Source organism: Lonchura striata, chromosome 24 (genome assembly GCF_050655825.1).
Source record: "Lonchura striata isolate lonStrDom1 chromosome 24, ASM5065582v1, whole genome shotgun sequence".
Taxonomy (NCBI): Eukaryota; Metazoa; Chordata; class Aves; order Passeriformes; family Estrildidae; genus Lonchura; species Lonchura striata.
This window is the reverse complement of record NC_140726.1, coordinates 8,575,072-8,594,412: the sequence shown is the minus strand read 5'-3', so window position 1 is coordinate 8,594,412 and position 19,341 is coordinate 8,575,072. Positions and strand designations below refer to the sequence as shown.

Sequence of the window (19,341 nt, the reverse complement as noted above, 5' to 3'; positions counted from 1 at the left end):
ACTTTTCCACCACATGGAGCCACCCTGAGACTTAGGGTGGTCTTTGACACTTGCCATGCAGCATGAACATCCCAGGAAAACACAACAGCTCTGCCTCTCAGAGCCTGGCACTTGGTTTGAACAGGCCCAGAGCACATCAAAGCTCCCCGAGAGCTGAGACAGACGGGTTTAAATCAGTCAGACAGAAACCTCTGCCAGCCCTATAGGAGCTCCTTTATGATCTCATATTTTATTGACGAGGCTGACTTTGGGAAAAGTGCCCTGGCACAAGCGGTTATAAATGTGCATCGTCTGCTCCGTCTAATCCATTCACTCATTACAATAATTGTCTTAATTTGATTGTTAAAGTGATTAATAGGGCGAGAGTTAAAGGAAATTAATACTCCAAATTGAAGCATAACTGCAGCAGAAAAATAACTCCGTGGGATTGATGTGGTAACAAGGTGCAGGCTCGTGGTTAATGAGCCTTGGGGAGTTAAATATAGAAAGCAGAGACAGGAAGAAAATTCCTCTGCGCAGCCTGGCTGGAATGGTTTGGGATCTGGAGCCCAAAGTTCTGCCCAGGGATTGCCCAAGCAATCAGAATTAGAATTAGTTAATTCTAATATTGGCAGATCAGAGAAGGGGAATATTTAATATCAGCTCCTGGGGAATTTTTAGGAGATGTGGGAGTGCCCAGATAAAGCCTGTGGCCGCAGGATCACTGAATATTCCAGAATCAGTAAATTCTTGAGGAATAAGCACAAGCACTCTGCAGCTGCAGGTGTCTGGGGTGGGAAGGAAAAGCTCACTCTGGATCTCTCCGTGTGTTTCAGTTCTGTTCACACTCACTCTTCGGTTTTATCCCCTGCTTTACCAAAATCCATTTTTTCCTTTCACGTTTTTCAACTTGGGGATGGATTTTTTTTTCTCCTGCCTGGAGCACAGGGAGGAAATGCCACACTGTAAAGTGCCACTTGAAATTATCCGTGCAAACACTGGGTTTAGGAGTCTCCTGGCATTTTCCTCCCTGGGTTAAGAGTGTTTGTTTGGCTCAGATCAAACAGGAACTCAGGGCTCCCAACTGGATGAGGGTGGCACAAGGCAGCTCCTGCTTTGCACCTGTTTCTGCTGCTTTCCCCTCCATTCCATAATTCCAGCGAGTTTTGGGTTTGGATTAATCAATCCTGGAGATTAAAACACTCCACTTGGCACGGTGGGCCTGCTCTGATGGCAGCTTTGGTCTTTAGCAGAGAAAATCTTAAATTTCTTTCAATTCTCTGCTGAGCCTGCCACTGGTAGGCCCTTAAAGCTGTGAAAAAACCCCAAAGAACCCCCAAAAAATGTAATAAATACAGCTACAGGCAGAATGCACACGTTTTTTGTCAGCCCTCTTGCAATCCAAGGTTCGAAAGAGCAGAAAAATAGGGGCAACGAAATAAATATTGGATTAAATGAATGTTTGAGGAGATTGCTCCATACAGATAAGGGCTAACAGGCTGCACCAAGGGTTTGCAGCCCTGGGCGAGTGGAGCAGAAAATATCACAGAGCTCCCGAGCTGCAACACCTGGGAGCCCTGGAGCAATTGGAGATTCTATAACTCAGCCTGGACAAGCCCCTTTGAACAAGTAAATTGGATATGAAAGGGGAAAAATGGAGAGTAAGAGAAAACCAGCAAAGCATGGGCAAGAGAGAGTGAGGCAAAAAGAGAGAACAACTCAATTTATCTCTCATCCGTGGCATGGAAAGCAGGAACCCCCTGCCATGAACTGAATATATATTTTTAATGTTTTCTTTTTGCACTCCTTGATTCTCTCTGACAACAAAATCTGGATTCCCAGATGTGTAGTGAATAAGAGAGGGAGGGAATGAAGGCTCTGAGCAGGACTGCAGGTTCCAAAAGCAGCTGGGCCTGAGGTTTTAAACAGATTTCTCCAGCACCACATTGTAAAAAACGTTAATTACTTGGTTTTAAAAAAATTTAGAAGTTTAATAATAATAAAATGGTTATAAAAGTAGTAATATAATTAGAGTAATAAAGTTTAGAGTTAGGATAATTATAAGATAATAAAAAGCAAAGAATTATGGATGTTTGGATGTTTTTGGACACTAAGTTATGAAAAGCATGACTTGTGAACAAAGGAATTACCTTTAAACTAATATACTGTTGTATATTTATATATTCTTCATGGTTATGCATAGATTCTATTTTAAACAAGAAACTTTGTCCGTTGTATGTCAACTGTTTCTTTTAATTTTTTGGCATCTTTGAGTCTGAGTAAGGCTTGAAGAAATTCACAGCACAAACCTGGGTGAAACCTCTGAGAAAACACAATTTGCCTCCATCTCCTGCTGGGGTGCTGGGACAGCCTGCCCTGACTGTTCCAAACTGAAGGGCAGGCATTTACCTATTTTTTTTATTTCCCTTTTCCCAACAAGCTGAAGGTTTAAGGAGGCATTTCTGGGCAGGATGGTTGGAGCACACAGAGCTGGGAGCAGCTCCCACTTGGACTCCAGGGCTTGGTTGTGAAGGGAGAGGGGAAATCCACAGAACACTCACTCAGCAGCCAGAGGCACGGGATTAATCAGTAAATGATGTGTTTATTGCCCCAGTGGAAGGGGAAGGCGGACGGAGGTCTGCAGCAAGAATAACTCCTTTTTTTTTTTTCTTTTTTTTTGAGGCTAAAGAAGTTTCTCTGATTTCCTCTGTCGGAAATGGCTGGGGCAGCTCTCGCAGAGCCACGTGGCGAAATTCCTGCTGCTCCTGAGAACAAATCAATGGTTGCAGGAACCACCAGGAGCTGTGAGGGCTGAAAGCTCCTGTTCCTAAAAGCAGACAGAGCATTACACTGGGCTGGTAATTCAATTATTGGCTTTAGCTTAACCACCCCCGTGCTGCTGTTGCTTCGCTGATGGAAAATCCAGTTTTCAGCAGTGCCAGCAAAGATTTTGGGTGTGTTCGAGCCCACTCTGTGCCTTTCCTCTGCAAGGGGCTGGTGGATCCGAGGCTCCAAAGATATTCTGGAGTGTTTTTAAATGCAGAGCCGAAGGGACAGAGCTGGAGTTAAACAAAGTGATTATTCCTAAACTGGAGCGTTCACAATGGAGACAAATTGTAATCACACCCTTGGGATCCTGCAATCACCAGCAGCTCCCACCAGCCCCCGGCCCTGCTCCTTTGGGGGAGGTGGAAAATGAGAAAATACATTTTCTTCTGGTTCTGGATGCTCAGCAGAGCTTCCTTGGACTTGCCAGGGCCATTTTTTTTCTTTAATTCCCCAAAATATTTAAACACCCTTTAAAACTCCAGGCTGGGGTGTTCCAGCACTACCCTGGAACGGGTTCTCCAGGAAAAGAAAACCCTGAGGAGCAGATCTGTAACAAGCTCTTCCCAAAGGCATTTCCAGCAACCATCCCTGCCCTGTTGTCCGTGCTTTGTTTCATAAAAAGCAGAAAAACCAGGGCTGGCTCAGGGCAGCTGCCAAACCTCAGCATGGGGATTTACCCATCCCTGGAAGTGTCCAAGGCCACGTTGGGGATGGTGGAAGGAGTCCCTGCCCTGGCAGTAAAAGAAAAGAGAAATTCCTGCCCCTCCTCTGCCTTTTTGATCCGTGTCCATCTGACGGGGAGCTGGAGCAGCAGAGGTGTTTATTAACTCACAGGATCCTGTTTCTCAGGGGCCCCTGGTGGAAAATAAACCTTCCAGCTTGTTGGGAGCAGGAGTGCAGCTTTGCCACGAGCGCCTGAGATAATGGAGTTCATTGCAGGGAGGGGTTTAGGAGTCCCAGGAGTCTCTGGAGCAGCAGCTCTGCCCAGCCAGAGTCCTTTAGAGAAACAGATTCACTCAAATGTCCAAAAATGGGAATTACTCGTGTGTGTTTTAACAGCAAACCTCACTCAAATGCCATCTTCTCCCAAGTGTCATCCAGAGGGATGATGCCACAGACAATAATCCATTTCTGCTTTAAATTAGCCATCACACCTCATGCATCCTCTCCTGCAGGTAGAATTGGCTGTGACAGCGGGGCTCGGCTGACAGCCTGTCACTGTCCCTGAGCTGTGCACAGCTCCTGGTGACACCAGTGACACCCAGCAGTGCTGGCAGGGGCTGGCAGCGTGGCTGTGCAGCATCCTCCCATTCCCTGGGCAAACCCTGGCACCAGCTGTGCCCCCAAACCCTGCCCTGGCCTGGAATTCCTGTGGCTGAGGGCACCACTTCAGGGGGACATTTTCCAGGAGAAAGGCTGGGAGAACGTTCCAGCCAGCTCTAATTGCTCCTGGTTAATTAGCCTGCAGGAACTGCAGCTCTCAGGGGCCAGGGGAGGAACCCCAGAGCAGGACCCAGCACCCCAGAGCTGTGTCTGAAAGCCTGGCTCTGCTGCCAGGGCATCCTGCAAACTCCAGAGGGGACAGGGCAGGATGGACTGTCCCTCTGGAGCTCCTGACAGCAGTCATGTCACCAGGGCTAGGTGGGACCTCATCTCCCCTGGAGGGGCAGCAGCAGAGTGCTCTGGAATATTGGATTAGGGGCTGACTCAATTGCCAGGAAAAGCTGGGATTTGGGGAGCAGAGAGGGTTTAAACTGTGTCAATATTTTACCTGTGGCAGGCAGATGGAGCCAAGCACAGTTGTGCCCCTCTCTCTGGGAGTTTTCACCAGTTCCTGCACCCCCACTCCTTCCTCTGCCCCCTTCTCGTGTGGGTGACATTTTTAAAGTTGAAATTCAGGTTTTCCCTCCTGCTGCTGGGGTTTTCCATGCTCAGGGCTGGGCTGGCTGATGGGATCCAGCATCCTCCAGCAGCAAGTGGAGGTTCTGCATCTGTCACCGGGCATAACATTAAAAAAATGACATTTGCCCTACGTGTTTTGGTTGAAATTGCCCTGTAATCCAAAGGGCAGCTCATTGCCAGCTCCTGCTAAAGATAAGAGCTTTAGCATTTCCCTGACAGGCCTGTGACATCCCACAGAACACCAGACAAGGCAATTTGTTAATCTGCCAGCACTGGCATTAAATATCCCCCTTTGTGTGTTGACAACACATTAGCAACAAGTCAGACCTGAGACCATTTTCCTCCCAAAACGCCAAAAATGTTGTGTATAATTCATTTCCTCACAGAAACGGGAATTCAGGACACATGAAAAGCATAAAATGGAATCTGTGGGAAGTGCCTGAACTCCTCAAGACATTTTTGTGCCCGCTCCAAGCCCACTTTGGCTCTAAAACAACTGCAGAGAGAACAACTTCAAAGCTGGGGAAGGGTCTCTGGGAGCTGGAGCAGGAATTCTGGATTAAAAAAAAACCCTTTTTTGCTCTTGTTTGCCCACAGGTTGTGTTGGCAGAGGTGGTGTGCTGATAACAGGGAGCTCTGGGAAAGGGGAGAAGCTTGGCTGTGCCATTTGGATGCTTTTGATGCTTCCAGCATGGAAGGGCTGCTGAGGTGCAGGGGATGATGCCAGGAGAGGCTCTGGACACAAAAACTCCTTCCAGGCTTTCTGCTCCCCCAGCATTTCCTGGCTGCTTCGAGACAAGGGGGGAATTTCCAGGCACACTAAAATGCTGCTCTGCTCCTGCTCGTGGCCATGGGAGGGGGAAATGATGCTGAAAGGCTGGAAATGGGAGGATTTATTTGCTTGAAGAAATTAGCTTTTTCTGATAAGAAGTAATAAATTTTTTTTTTTTTTAAGATTTAGGTGTTCTTCAAAGTGAGTATTTTATTCTTAAAAAAAACTTCCCCCATATGCACAGTCTCTATTTTAACATTATGCTGGAACCTAAAACGACATTTAACACACTACATAGGAGAATTAATACAGCATCACTTTCTAACACTACCCATATAATATTCATTGTAACATTTGCGAAAAGCCAATGATAAAATGTGCATTTTTCACACATGAAGGAGGTGCAGGCACAGCACAAACCTGGGTGAAACCTCTGAGAAAACACAATTTGGCCCTGAGCACCAGGGTTGTGCCTTCCACCACAGAAGGAGTCCCTTGTTCTGCCTGGGATGCTCCTGTGTTCTCAACCCAGCTGGATTTTATTCCAAGGAGTTTTCCCCCCTGCACTGGGTCAAAACTCTCCTCTTGTCTCAACAGCCCAGCCACAAATGTGTATATTTATAATAATGTGTAAATCCCGGAAGGAAAACCTTGTTTTTCAGGTATTTGGGAAGGCTAAATATCTCTTCTCCATTGTCAGGATTATGATTTTTTTCCCTCATAAGGCTTTGAAATGAAATCCTCAAAGGGAGAAGAGAGAAATTTCGGAGGGGAGCAGGATTTGTGATGCTGATCTGCTCCAGGAACGTGCCATCAGAACCCTGCCCTTTCTATTTGCAGGCAACACAGGTGTTTTTCCTTCTTTAAATATCACTTCAAGAGCAGCCACTGTGCCCTGCCTCCAACCCCCCTGGCAATGGGAGCAAGCTGGCCACAAAAGGAAAAGGATCCCTTGCTTATTTTTCTTTCTCTTGCTTATTTTGTTTCTATTTTTTTGTTTCTACCTTGCAGAGTTATTTATTATCAGCTGCTTGCAGGTACACACGCAGCCTCCCCGGGGGCCAGGGCTGGAGACACAGAGCTGAGTTTACTCAGATGCTGCTGTCTCTGATGCACTCTAAAATTAGATTTTGTCTCCCTGGATGCTGTGTTTGGATGCAAAGGAGTGACAAGAATTTCTCTCTCTCTCTCTCTCTCTCTTTTTTTCCCCTCTATAATCTGCATTTATAGGATGGGAGCCGCTCCGGTTTTTGACAGAAATGGGGAGGAAAAATGCATTTTGAGGTGGCAGATTCATCACCAGCAGGCTTGGAGGCAGTGGAGCTGCTCCCATCCACTGCCAGCGAGCTCCCAAGGGAGAGAACAACAACAAACAGAGGGATTAGGAGAAGGCTGGGAACACGTCTGGGTGAGGGAAGAGCAATGGGGCAGCAGCAGGAATTGCTGCGGAGGCAGCACAGCTGGACAGAGCTCAGGGAGCTTTTCCAGGGAGGCTCTGAAATTCTGGTGCATCTCCATCAACCCCTCTGGGCCCAGCTTGGGGGGCCATATTAATAACAAATAATATTATTTATTAGAAATGATAAAGCTGAATTCACCTGTCCCCCCTCATTTCCCTGCAGAGAGCTTGGGAGGTAATTAATATCATTTCAAATGATCACAGCAGGTGCAGATTCCTCTTGGCTTGGCTGCAAAATAAGCAGGCTGGGCCCCCAGTGGGTGCTGAGCCCTTTCCCCAGGCCTGCCTCTTTCCCTAATGCCTGTTCCCAGCAAGGTCAGTCCATTACAGGAAAGTGGAGTTGGAGGCCCTTTTGTTTGCTGTGTTACACAAATTCAATTTGTCAGAGAGCCGGGTTTATGAATTAGGAATGAGGGATGTTAACAAAATTAAATGATAAGGCCTTGGCCAGCATCCCTTGCAGCTGAGATGGGGCTGATAAACTGGAGCAGCCAGGCAGGATTTGGTGAACTAAAACAAAGGCATGGTGGGAATATGTAAAAATAAAAATTGGTATCGGGCAGGAATATCTTGTATCTCTTTCTTCCCTGCCCTTGTGGTACAGAAAACTGGGGGGATGCATTAAAAAATCAGGATTTCTGCTTTGGTGGATGTTGTCTGCTGCATCCTCACATCCCAGGCCCTTGTTTGGCCTTGGTTTGGGGGCAATTCTGCAGCTCCAGCCTGTATTTTTGGGAGCAGCCTGGCACAACAATCCCATGGCAACACCTGATCCTCATCTCCTTTTCCAGTCCAGGGAAATCTCTGAAAATGCTACAACAATCCCATGGCTACACCTGATCCCATTTTTTCCAGGGAAAACTCTTAAAATTCTACAACATTCCCATGGCTAAACCTGATCTTCATTTCTTTTCCAGGGAAAACTCAGAAAATGCTTCAACAATCCCATGGCTACACCTGATCCTCATCTTTTTTCCAGGGAAAACTCTTAAAATTCTACAACATTCCCATGGCTAGATTTGATCCTCATCTTTTCCAGGGAAAATTCTGAAAATGCTACAACATTCCCATGGTCACAAATGATCCTCATTCTCCTTTTCCAGGGAAAACTCCAAAAATGCTACAAAAATCCCATGTCCAAACCTGATCCTCATTTTTCCCAGGGAAAACTCTGTCAGTGCTGCACTCTGAAGGCCCCAGCAGGGGGAAAAGGTTTGGGTGTGAAAGAAGGAATTCCACAGCCCTGGAGGGGATGGGAGGGATCTCCAGGCAGGGTTTGGGTCTCTCAGGGGCGCTGGTGATTCCCAGGCTCTGCACAGAGCAGAGCAGGAGCTGCCTCTGGATGCTCCAGGAGGAAAACCGAGCTGGAAAATCCCCAGGGGCAGGGCTGGGATCTCTTTGCCCATCAGGAGCTCGAGTTCCTTCCTGGCTGGGCTCTCAGGAACCCAGGAGGGAAGAGGAAGGTTCTGTTTGGTTTCTGGGAGGGATGGATGGAAGGGCAGAGGCATTTCCGTGTGCCTCACTGCTGTACCTGCCTTGGAGTTGATTTTTCACGAGTCACTGCTCTGCTGACACCAGAATTTATGGAGCTGGAGGCACCTGGCTCTGGAAGGATTGTTCCTCCAGGGAGAAAAATGTTTTGCTTTGCATGGTTTGGCCTTGCTTGGAAAAACGTTGAGTTTTTCCTGCTGAGCTCCGTTCCTAACTGTTTTTATCACCAAAAAAAAAAAAAAAAAAAAAGGACAAAACTTGCCCTCAGTACTGGGGGAGTGAGAGAGGAGGAACAAACCATGGGAAGAGTCATTACAAAAGACACAGCAAATTATTCAGCTGCTGTGACATGGCTAGAGGGGGAAGAGGAAAGTTCCTTGGCTGGCTGCAGTTGGAAACTTCCTGCCTGTCATTCTGCAGAGAAAATCATCAGATATTTCATGTTAATTGTCACTTAGGAAAATTTCATCCTGCATGTGCTTCAGTAATAATTTCTATTTACTGAGAATGACACCTGAACCAAAAAGAGTTTCTCTCTCCCATTTCCTTCTTGCCCTAAAGAGGAGGTGAAAATTTTAGGGAAAATACACTTTAGCACCTGAATGTTCACGGATTGATCTCCCAGAGCTGCTGCTAATCAAGAGTTATCTCCATTAATCCCATTTTTGTTCAACTTTTCCACCAACACTCCAAGTCCAGAGAAATTCATTACCCAGAGAACCCCAAGCGGAGCAAAGACTTCTTTCATCAGTTGTTGGACAAAATCTGAGTCAAGCAGCCCTGGCCCTGAAAGCCTTGGTCTCTGAGCAGGCAGATAATGAGAAATTTAATGCTGGGAGACAGGAGACAGCTCTGCAAGGTTATAGGAGTGGGCACCCAACCCAGAGCAGCAGCACGAGGAGCTCGGGCTCCTCCCTGCCCTGCCCAGGGCTCCAGGAGCAATTGTCGGGAGGTGGGAATTGATTCTTTTATCTCTGCAAAGCAGAAATACCCAAACTAGAAGCATCACAGCAAGTTTCACCAATTTTTTTTTTTTTTTTTTTTTGTTCCTCTAATGCCTCGTGCAACTCTCAGTTCTGTTTCCTAGGCCGTGGGTTTTGAGGAGGAAAAGGTCTTTAGATGATTTTCTGTAAAGGGGGCAAGGGAGGCACCTTTGACAGCCTCAGGATAACTCAAAGGAGTCCCCATGCTGAGAAACCTGTGAGGATTTTGGGAAAACTTCACCCATGAAGAGCATTGAAGAGGAAGGAGGAGATTTGAGACAACAGCAGAGGGAAACATTAAAATGTGTGTGGTTAAAAGAGCTCTTTGTGAAAAGCAGAGCAATTGGGATGAACAGAAGGGTTTGCACCAAAATCAGGCAAAGAAACGAGGCTGAACCCCTGGATGTGAGAAAGGAACTTTGCTGGGGCCTCTCCAAAGCACAGCTTGGCCCTGGAGAAGTTGTTGGTGCTTGGAATGGTCCCAAAATGTGGAATTCTGCAGAAAGAGCACCCCAAGGGCTGAAGAGGAGGTGCTGAATGGGTTTGCTTTGGTGCTGAAAGCTCCCAGTGCCTGAGCAGCATTTCCAGAGGGAGCAGAGCAGTTCCCAGCTTAGATCCATCTCCCTGAATATCCACTGCCCTTTCACTCTTTGTGTTTACACAAAAAAGAAATCAACAAACAACGAAGCAAACCGAACCAAAACAAAGACAAACAAAACAAAGCGAACAAAACCAAATCAAACAAAACCTCACACCACTGCCAGCAGCACAAAGATCCCGGAGTGTGCAGTGCACTCACAGCTCCTTTATCCCACCCCTTGTTTTAAAGCAACCTCCTCCAAAACCTCCTGGTAAAAGCCAGGATAAAACCCCTTTTTTGAGCAGAATCACCTCCGCTTCCTTGGGTTCTCACGAGGTGAGCAAAATAATTTTTACCTTGCTTGGGTGATCTTGGAATAAGCTGATTAAAGGAAGAGTTATTAATAGGCTCAGTCTGGCTGGAAATCAGGGATGTGCTGCAGAGGGAACTCCTGGGGACGGGCAGGGGCAGCAGCTCCCTTTTCCAGGAATAAAGCACTGTCCTGGTGAATAAACTGGATGAGCTGCATGGCAAAGAGGGCTGGAACTGGGAGCTGGCAGAGTGGGAACTGGGAACTGACTGGCTGAACTGGCACTGGAGGGGACACAGCGTTCACCTGGCAGGCCTGTGGGTTTTATTTTTTTATTTTTATTTCATTCATCAGTGTAGCTGTTTCCAAGTGATTCCCTGACACCTTGTTCTGAGAGTCGCACCCTGAAAAACTGAATTTTCCCACAGAGCTCAGGGCTCTTAATTGCTGAATATTCCAGGGGCAAACCCCAGAGCATTTTGCTGTGTGATTACACTCCCTGCATCAAAAAAGGCAATTTTTCAGCTGCAGCACGTCCATGACTTCAGGGAACACAGCAGCTCTGCATTTTCCATGCAAAGGGAGACCGTGATTTCAGCAGGTGAGGACGTGGAGCCTTTCTGGAAGGAGTTTTATCCACAGGGGTGCCTCCCTCACACCCGGGGCCAGCTGGGACGTTTGTCCCTGGGCCATTCCAGGGATGGCACATCCATGGTCTGCCTCCCATTTAAAGGGTCAGGCTGCATCAATCCTCTGCCCACAACCCCTGAGATCTCCATCTACACGTCCCAACAAAAACCCAAGGAGAGTGCAGGGAATTTTTCCTGGAAGTCTGTTATCCAACTCTGCAGATAACACCAGCCTCTGGTCTAGCCAGAAATCCTTCGGAAAATGTGGATTAAATATCTTCAAAAGCTTTTTTTGGCAGTTATTATCTTTAAAATAATGCACTTCCCTGATCTAAAATGGAATCAAGTGCAGGGATGTTCAGGATGGAGCAGAGTTATTTTCACTTAGGAACCAACATCAAACAACCTTAACAACACAGCTCCAGACACATAATGAAAATTAAAACCAAGGAACATGCAGATCTAATTACATTTTTAAATAGCGAGGCATCGAGGGGAAGGCAGAGAAGAAGTGATTTATAATTTTTCCTGGTGGTGACTCTGCAGTAAAAGCAGAGCTATCCCCTGAGGATTCCTGAATCACTGAATATTCTGCTTTTCTCCCGAGGCTCTTTTCTATTCTGTTTTCTCCACAGAGGGGTATTTGTGAGAGAGAAGAGCGGGGCCTGGACAAAACAGCAAGAAAATGAAATGATCTGTGCAATTCCCAGATTGCTTCCTGTGAGAAAGCAGCCATGCTATCACCAGAAAAGCAGGATGGGCATTGCCCCGTGCCCTGCAGGGCTGAGATACACTTGTCTGTGGGAACAGCCATCACCATTCCCCAGCAGCACGGCAGCAGTTTGGGGTTTTGCTGGGGCAGCTGCAGGAGCTGGGGCTATCCTGACAAACCCAGCCGATAAGAGCACAGGAATATTGAACAGAAATTGGGTTAAACCAAGAAATGCTCTTATCAGGATTTGAATTTCCCTTTCCAGATCCTGCCCGTGGATTCTGCTTCCTAACAGCTCCAGGACATCTCCCCGGTCGCTCCGGGAGCGTGGATTTATTGATATCCAGTTTCTGCCTCTCACACCCAAACCCTGCAATCCCCAGCCGTGCACGAGGCCCTGCTGCAGCCACAAATGAAGAGGTTTGCCCAGAAAAGCAGGAATTAATGCATCCCATCCCCGGTGCCCGTGGCAGGGAAATCCTCTCAGCACCTCCCCAGCGTGGAATGGCTCGGTGCCATTTGTGAACTGTGCTTGCCAAGGGTGCCTGGGTTTACCCTGGCAGCTGCTGCCCAGCCTGGGCCACTTTCTCCGGGGCAGGAAGGGTCTGGAGCCTCCCATTTGTCCCATTCTCTGCTCAGAGTTCCCACACACAGAGTTCTCACCCCAGGGAGAGCAGCCAGAGGGTCACAGAGGAGCAGGGAAGAGCTTTCAGTGCCAGCCAACGCAGCCAACACTCCCAGGCTGCTGCTATTCATTTCCTCACCCGGGGCACTCCGGAGCTGGAGGATTTCCCTGACAGAGCTGAGCTGCTGAGGAGAGGGTGGCTCTGGCATGTTGTGAGGCGATTTTCACAGACACAAAAGCTTTTGGAAACACAGCAAAGCCAATGCACAGCTGAGGGAAAGAGCCTGGCCTGCAGAAGTTGTTCCCAGGTGCTTCTCTGGGAGCTGTGCTGGGCTGGCCCGGGGCAGGGGATGCTCGGTGCTGACAGCAGCTGGGATGTCCTGGTACGGCTCTGCCACGAGGGTGGGAGGTGGCCCAGCCCTGGGGGAGCCCAGCACATCCCTCAGCTGCCCTGGCTGGCCCCAGACCCTGGCAGGGGCTTGGGGACCTTGGCACCAAGTCAAAACCACCTGTGGCTTTGATTTTAGCCTGTGGAAAAAACTGCCAGCTCTGTGTGAGGAATCACAAACCACAAGGGTTTGAGTAGTGTGATAGCTGGATTAACACAGGGTGAAAAAAAAATGGAATTTTGGGGTTTTTAGAATGGGATTCAGGGGACAAGACTGAGGAATCTGGGCATGTCCTGACCTTCTTCTCCTTCTTCTTATCCTCCATGTCTTGCTGTGCTGGTGACACTTTTCTGTTGGTTTAAGGTAGAGACACACTGTCCAACATAAATTATAGATATTGGCACATTATTGTAAACATATCACAGGTAATTTTTGATATAAAATGTGAACACCATCCTGAGGGCAGACAGAATGCCATGGCCGAGCTGCTGGCCAGGGCTCAGCAGGTCAGAGAAAGAATGTTCTAGATAAGGGAAAATAAACAACCTTGAGAAGCTGATCCTGCACATTCAGACTCCTCCTTTGGCTGCAGGGCTGGGAAAAAAGGACTTTTACACTCTTGGGGTGATCCTGACACCCAGACCCTGAGACAGCCCTGGCAAGCAGCACATCAGTCCCTGCCCTGCTCTGCAATCAGCCTGCAGTGCTAATTGCAGAGCCCAGGCCTGAAGGGACCTTCCTGCTCAATCATAAAATCATAAATAATATCGAGAAAGGAGTTTCTAGGAGGTGCTGAAGGAGAAAGCTCCTCCCTGGATTAAAACATTGCTTTTCCCCCGAGTGGAGCTCTCTGGGGCACCCACAGCAGCTCAGCACTCCCCTTGCCCCGTGCCCCGTGCCCTGTGCCAGCCCGGGTGTCACAGCCCCTCCTGAGCTGGCCGGTGACACCCAGGCCACCCCTGGGCCCTCTGCAGCCACACACTGCAGCATCACAGACTCATTAAGCCTGGAAAACACCTCCAAGATCATTCTTTTCTTCTTTAATTCCATTTTTTTCCCTTTCGGCAAGATGAATAGAGCAAAGATTGCGTGGCTGACAGATCATTTACTTTGCTCACCTCCAATTAAAACCTCCAGAAACGAAGATTTAGGAACCTGGGAAAAGAGCAGGTTTTGCAATCAAGACATTGCAGAGCTGGCACCAAACACAAGCCAGTGACACCACCCTTGGACTCATCCCTGATGTGGAAACAAGAGCTGCTTCTCATCCAAGGTGTTGCAAAACCAAGTGGGGAAGGAAAAGGAAAAGCCTTGAGTGGATTTGTCCTGGGTGTCAGAATTCACCTGGATTCCTGCAGCAAAGCCCCCTCACTGCAGAGCCACCTCCTGCTGTAGGGCACAACCCAGTCCTGCCAGGATTTACCTGATTTATGGTTTTAATTGGACTTTTTCATTATCTCAGCACTTGGTATGCAAATGACTGAGTTCTGCCCACCACCCTGTGCAGGCAGCTCCTCAGTGCCCTGGTTTTGCTGCTGGCAGCAGAGCAGGAGCCAGGCCAGCAGGGCTCCCATCCCCAGCAGGGCTTGGATGCTCTTTTTCCTTCCTGCATCTCGCTGGGAGGTTCTGGGCACTCATTTCTCCCTGACCTGCTGCCCTGCAGCAGCTCAGGCTTTCCCTGATGCTTTTTCCATCTGGAGCTCAGCACCAGGGGTGGGATGAAGCCCTGAAGCTCCTCCTCAGGGGACTCCTGCTGACCCAGAGGGGAGCAGAGCCGTCCCTGCCTTCTGTGTCCTTTCCTGGCAGGGATTGCTGCTGCCAGATCATTTTCCTGCCCAGGTGCAAGGGTTGGAAAGCACCGAGGGCAGCTGGCAGCCAGAGCCCCTGAGCAGTGACAGCACCCAGGGTTCTCTCTCTCTGGGTGTATTTTGGGCATTTTCCACCAGGGTTTTGCCAGCTCAGCCCGTTTTGGGGGTGCTCCCGCTGCAGCAGAAGGACAGGAGAGAAGATAACCTTTGACAAAGATTTCATTAATTTGCAGATTCGCTGCTCAGCCCTTTAGGTGCCCACTCTGGTTGTGCTGTGTGGCACAGAGCCCGGGCACGGAGCTGCAGAACCGAGTCAGGAGAGCTCCTGGTGCCCGGCAGAGCTGCCAGGCACAGCTCCCACTGCCACAGCTCCAGGCGTGGCAGAAGGAGGGGGGAGATGAAAATTGCTCTGTTGTCCCTGTCGTGCTGCAGAGCTGCTCCTCAGCCTGGCGCTGGCTCCAGGTGTCACCAGAGATTAGGACCAGGCTTTTGGAGCTGGGCTTGGGTCTTGTCCTTCCCTGTTAAGCTCCTGATGGGAAAGGGAATGTTATTTACCAAGCTGATTTCCCCCACACACACATTGTTTTTGTTGTTTTTTTGGTCCATGCGCACATTTTGAGAAAAGCCCAAGCCCTGTAAGCACCCAACAGGGCTGAGAGGGCTCTTGTCCCCGGGGTCAGCCACTGCAGCCCCTGCCAGGGGACATTAAATGGCTCTGAAAGGGCTTTTCAGCGAGGCTCTGGGAAAGGCCAGGCTCTGCTGCCCTGCCCTAATTCCTCCCCACATTGTTCCCTTAACCCTCTGCTGCGCTGAGCCCCAGCCCTGCCCCACTGAGAAACCCGTTCCCATTCTCTGGGAACCCCAGGACAGCCAGGGAGGCGGCTCTGGAGCAGGAGAAGCTGAGCCAGGGAGGCAAAAGATGATCAGAGTTGAAGGCCAGGGCTGGACTAATGACAGAGGGCTTCAGGGGGTAAGAAAACTCTGTAAGAGGCACTGGGAGAGGGATGCTGGCCATGCAGGGCAGCTGGATCCAGTGGTTAATCAAATAAAATACAATATTGCCATTAAAACTGATTTGATTAAAGCACCATCACCAAAGGAGACAAATTTGAAGTCAGTGGGAAGGAGAAACATGTGAGGACGTGGATCAGCAGCAAAAGGAGCAGAACAGACCCAGCCCAGCCCCCAGGTCCCATCCAACAGCATCACCTCTCCCAGAGCGAAGTTAGAAAAGAAAACCCTCAGGAAATACTGGAAAGCAGCAAGGGAGACTCAAATGATGTGACAGAAAGAACAAGGCAAAACCAAAAAATAAAATTTTGCCATTAAAACTGATTTGATAGAAGCACCATCACCAAAGGAGACAGTGTGAAGGAGGCACACGTGGGGATGTGGATCAGCAGCAAAAGGAGCAGAACAGACCCAGCCCAGCCCCCAGCACTGCCTCTCCCAGAGAAAAGTTAGAAAAGAAACCCTCGGGAAATGCTGGAAAGCAGCAAGGGAGACTCAAATGATGTGACAGAAAGAACGAGGCAAAACCAAAAAAAGCAGCTCGATGAGAAGAGAGCCACTTCAGTGCTGTGGGATTTTCTCTTGTTCAAAGCAGCCAGTGTGAACCTCCAAAAAAAAAAAAAAAAGTAAATAGTACAAGAAACAATGGAAAAACATCACAGCAGCAGCCACCTTTCCATCCCTAACCAAAAAATCCAGGCTTGCTCCTCCCCTGACAGTGCTTCCCACTCTGCTGTCAGCCTCCTGGTTTTATGGGTTCTGGGTTATAGATGTTTATCACATTTTCTATATATATTTATATATATATAGGTGTATTTATATATAAATATCATTTTTCCTCTAGATTTACAGGCAAGGGTATTTTTCACAGCAGCCAGGCTCCCGTTTGTTGGAGTTTTTGCAGGAGCCACGAGGAAGGAGAACCTTTAAATCACCGGGGAGCTCTGACAATGCAGACCCTACTGTGCAAGATTGCTTTTAAAAAGCACTTACATTTTATGGCCTAATTTAAGGCGACATTGAACATTCTCAGGAAAACCTCTCGGTTCCTCCAAGGGTCCTGCCCTGCTGAAGTGTCTGGAAGTTCCTTCCTGCATTCATCCCAAGCCAAATGTTCTGTGGGCCTCTTGGAGCTGTAGCAATTTGAGATAGAGTGAAGATTTAACAGGGTAAAAATTTATTAAGATTTTGGTAAAATTGCTATTTTAAGCTTGCTGTTGAGTTTAGTGACTGCAGCTTTAATAAAACTACTTTAGTTAAAGAGAAAAAAATGTAAATTTCTGCATTAAAAAATAAGAAATAAGAAAGACTCTTTAGACTTCAAAACAGGGCAGAGTGACTTAAGAGTCTTTTTTGTACTTTTTAATAAAAACTGAATACAAGTATAACTAGTTGTAAGTGTAATGTGAAATTAGCAGAATAAATATGCATTAACTTATTGTAAAATTATATATATAAAAATGAGTAAGGGTAATAAAAAAAAATTAGGAATTTTTAGAGGTATGCACGTACATTAAAGGGCAACAAATCCTGACATGCGTCCACAGCGCTGTGAATAAACATACCCATTCCCTACAAATCTTTATTAAAACAGTGAGGTTGAATTTTTCATCCGCATTTCAAAATGATCAATTCTGAAATCATCATTGCTGGGATAAATCCCCTGGCTGGGTGTGGGGTGGATCCTGCAGGGCTCTGGGGGCCAGGGCTGTTTTTCCTTCCCCCACATTGATGCTGATTTTGTTGTTTGACCCGTAGCTGCTACAGGGGAGGCTGTGCTGGGGCAATGATGGGCAGCTAAAGGTTTTTAGCATCCCAAAATTCAGCCACAACAAACCAAGGCACTGCATGCCATTTGGGGATGCTGCCCAAACCATCTGGATGGGAATATTTCGCTTTACAGGTGTATTACAAGGAGCAGGTGGTTCTTAAAGATTCTGTATGGGAATTAAACCATCCTCCCCTTTTAGAAGGGCTTGAATTGAGGGATTTTTACCCTGTTTTTCCAGCACATGGAAAACATGGGGGCAGGGAATCTGTTGCTTAAACACGAGCATGAATTGAAGGCAATCCCTCAGGCAGGGGCAACTCCAGAGCCTGAACCCAAAGGAGAACATGGTGGAAAAGTGATTTTCCAGCTCTGGAGAGAGGGGTTGTGACATTCACGTTCTCTGGACACACAGACATAATTCTGTCTCTCAGGAGAAGCACAGGGAGAAGAAGAGGAAACAATCTTTATCCCTGCTCTTTGGTTTTCTGTAGAGTTGTGCTTGGCGCCCAATGTGGGGCTTGGAGAAGCTCCCTCGTGAATCCAAAGACGAGTTGGTCCCACAGTTTTCCCGATGTGGAACGTGGCGTGGAGATTGTTCACCTACAGTGATGGCTGGGTTGGATTCTGAGGAAGTTGTTTGTGGTCAGTGACCAGTGGGATCCAGCTGTGGCTCGGGCTCTCAGCAGAGTCACAAGTTTGTAAGTTATTTAGGTAAGTAAGAAGTAAGTAGGTAGAATAGGATAATATCTCTTAAATAGTATATTAATGTAATATAGTAGAGTTTTAATAAAGCAATCCTTCAGCCTTCTGATCACCAAGCATCACCATTTCTTCCCTGAGCTGGGATTTGCTGTGTTTTACTGTAAGGGGTCATCTCTTTCCTCCCCTCTGAGGGAGGTGAGGCTCTGGCACAGGCTCCAGAGAAGCTGCGGCTGCCCCGTCCCTGGCATTGCCCAAGGCCAGCTTGGATGGAGCTCTGAGCACTCTGCTGGAAGTGTCCCTGCCCTTGGGTGCCTCCTCTCCCCAAATCACAACGAATTCTCCCCCTCCGCCCTGGGAGCATCCTCACCTTGTGAGAAGAGTCCCCAGGCACTGCCCCAGCGGAGCTGGAGCCACGTTGTGCTGCTGGAGCATTTGGAGGTGCTGGAAGTGTTTTCCAGAGGCACAAATCCCAGCTCGTGGCACCAGCCCCTGCTCCCACCCCTCCTCGGCAGGGCTGGGCTCAGCAGCAGCGCTCCCAGCCAGGAATCCAGATGGGATGTGAAGCCAAAGCCTGCTGGGGGATGTGGTTGAAGGCTCCTTCTGCAAGAAGGGTGCACCTGGTTCTGCCTTGAAGGGGAGCCTTGGCTTCACCTGCCTGGCCAGCAGAACGAGCCTGCCCTGCTCAGCACAGCATTGTCACCCTGTGCCAAGAATGACACAGGAACAGAGGAGGAGGCAGCGTCAGAGGAGGCTTTAATGGAAAAGAGGAAAAGAAGGCTTTAATGGAAGGGGAAAAAAAGAAGATTTAAATGGAAAAGAAGGATTTAATGGAAAAGGTTTTAATGGAAAGGAAACTTTGGCTTGAATAGACCAACACGACACATTCTATTTGATTGACTAATTAATAAAAACATCTTTCTCACACACCATCCTTAAGAGGAACAGAAAAGCAAGGTGGAAAAACCCCACCTGCAGATTGTTTGGACTAACAAGTGATCACATTTCTACAGCTCCCTGAAAATTCTCACAAGCACTGTGAGAAACGATTGCTGTTTCTCTCTGCCTGACCAGACTGCAGCCACGGCAGATCCCGGGGCTGGCTCCAAGGGAGGCTCCCCACAGGGGAGCAGACATCTGCTGGGTGTTTGCACATGTGCTGGGAAGGGAAGGCAGCACTCTCCTGCCCTCCAAAAGCAAACCCAGCACTGCTGGAGGGTAAAGCAGGAGGGGAGCAGCAGCAGGGATGAGCAGGGAGATGTGTTTCTCATTCGTGCCAGTGCAGAGAGGAAAGAAACTGCATCTGCCAGCACTGCCAGCTCCAAACCAGCTTTAAAAGGGAAGAGGCTGCAGAAACTTCCCTTTTAAATAAACTTCCCTTTTCTGCCCCAT

General features: G+C 48.2%; 1 protein-coding gene and 1 long non-coding RNA gene across 2 annotated transcripts in view; one reads left to right on the top strand and one right to left on the bottom strand.

Moving 5' to 3' along the window:
* Positions 1-19,341, bottom strand: part of HSPB2 (heat shock protein family B (small) member 2) — a 486,398-nt gene that overhangs the window by 247,678 nt on the left and 219,379 nt on the right. The window lies entirely within an intron of this gene.
* On the top strand, positions 6,809-13,219 carry LOC146765475 (uncharacterized). The gene is made up of 2 exons (XR_014949996.1): positions 6,809-10,331; positions 11,912-13,219. It is a non-coding gene; the product is annotated as an uncharacterized LOC146765475 (long non-coding RNA).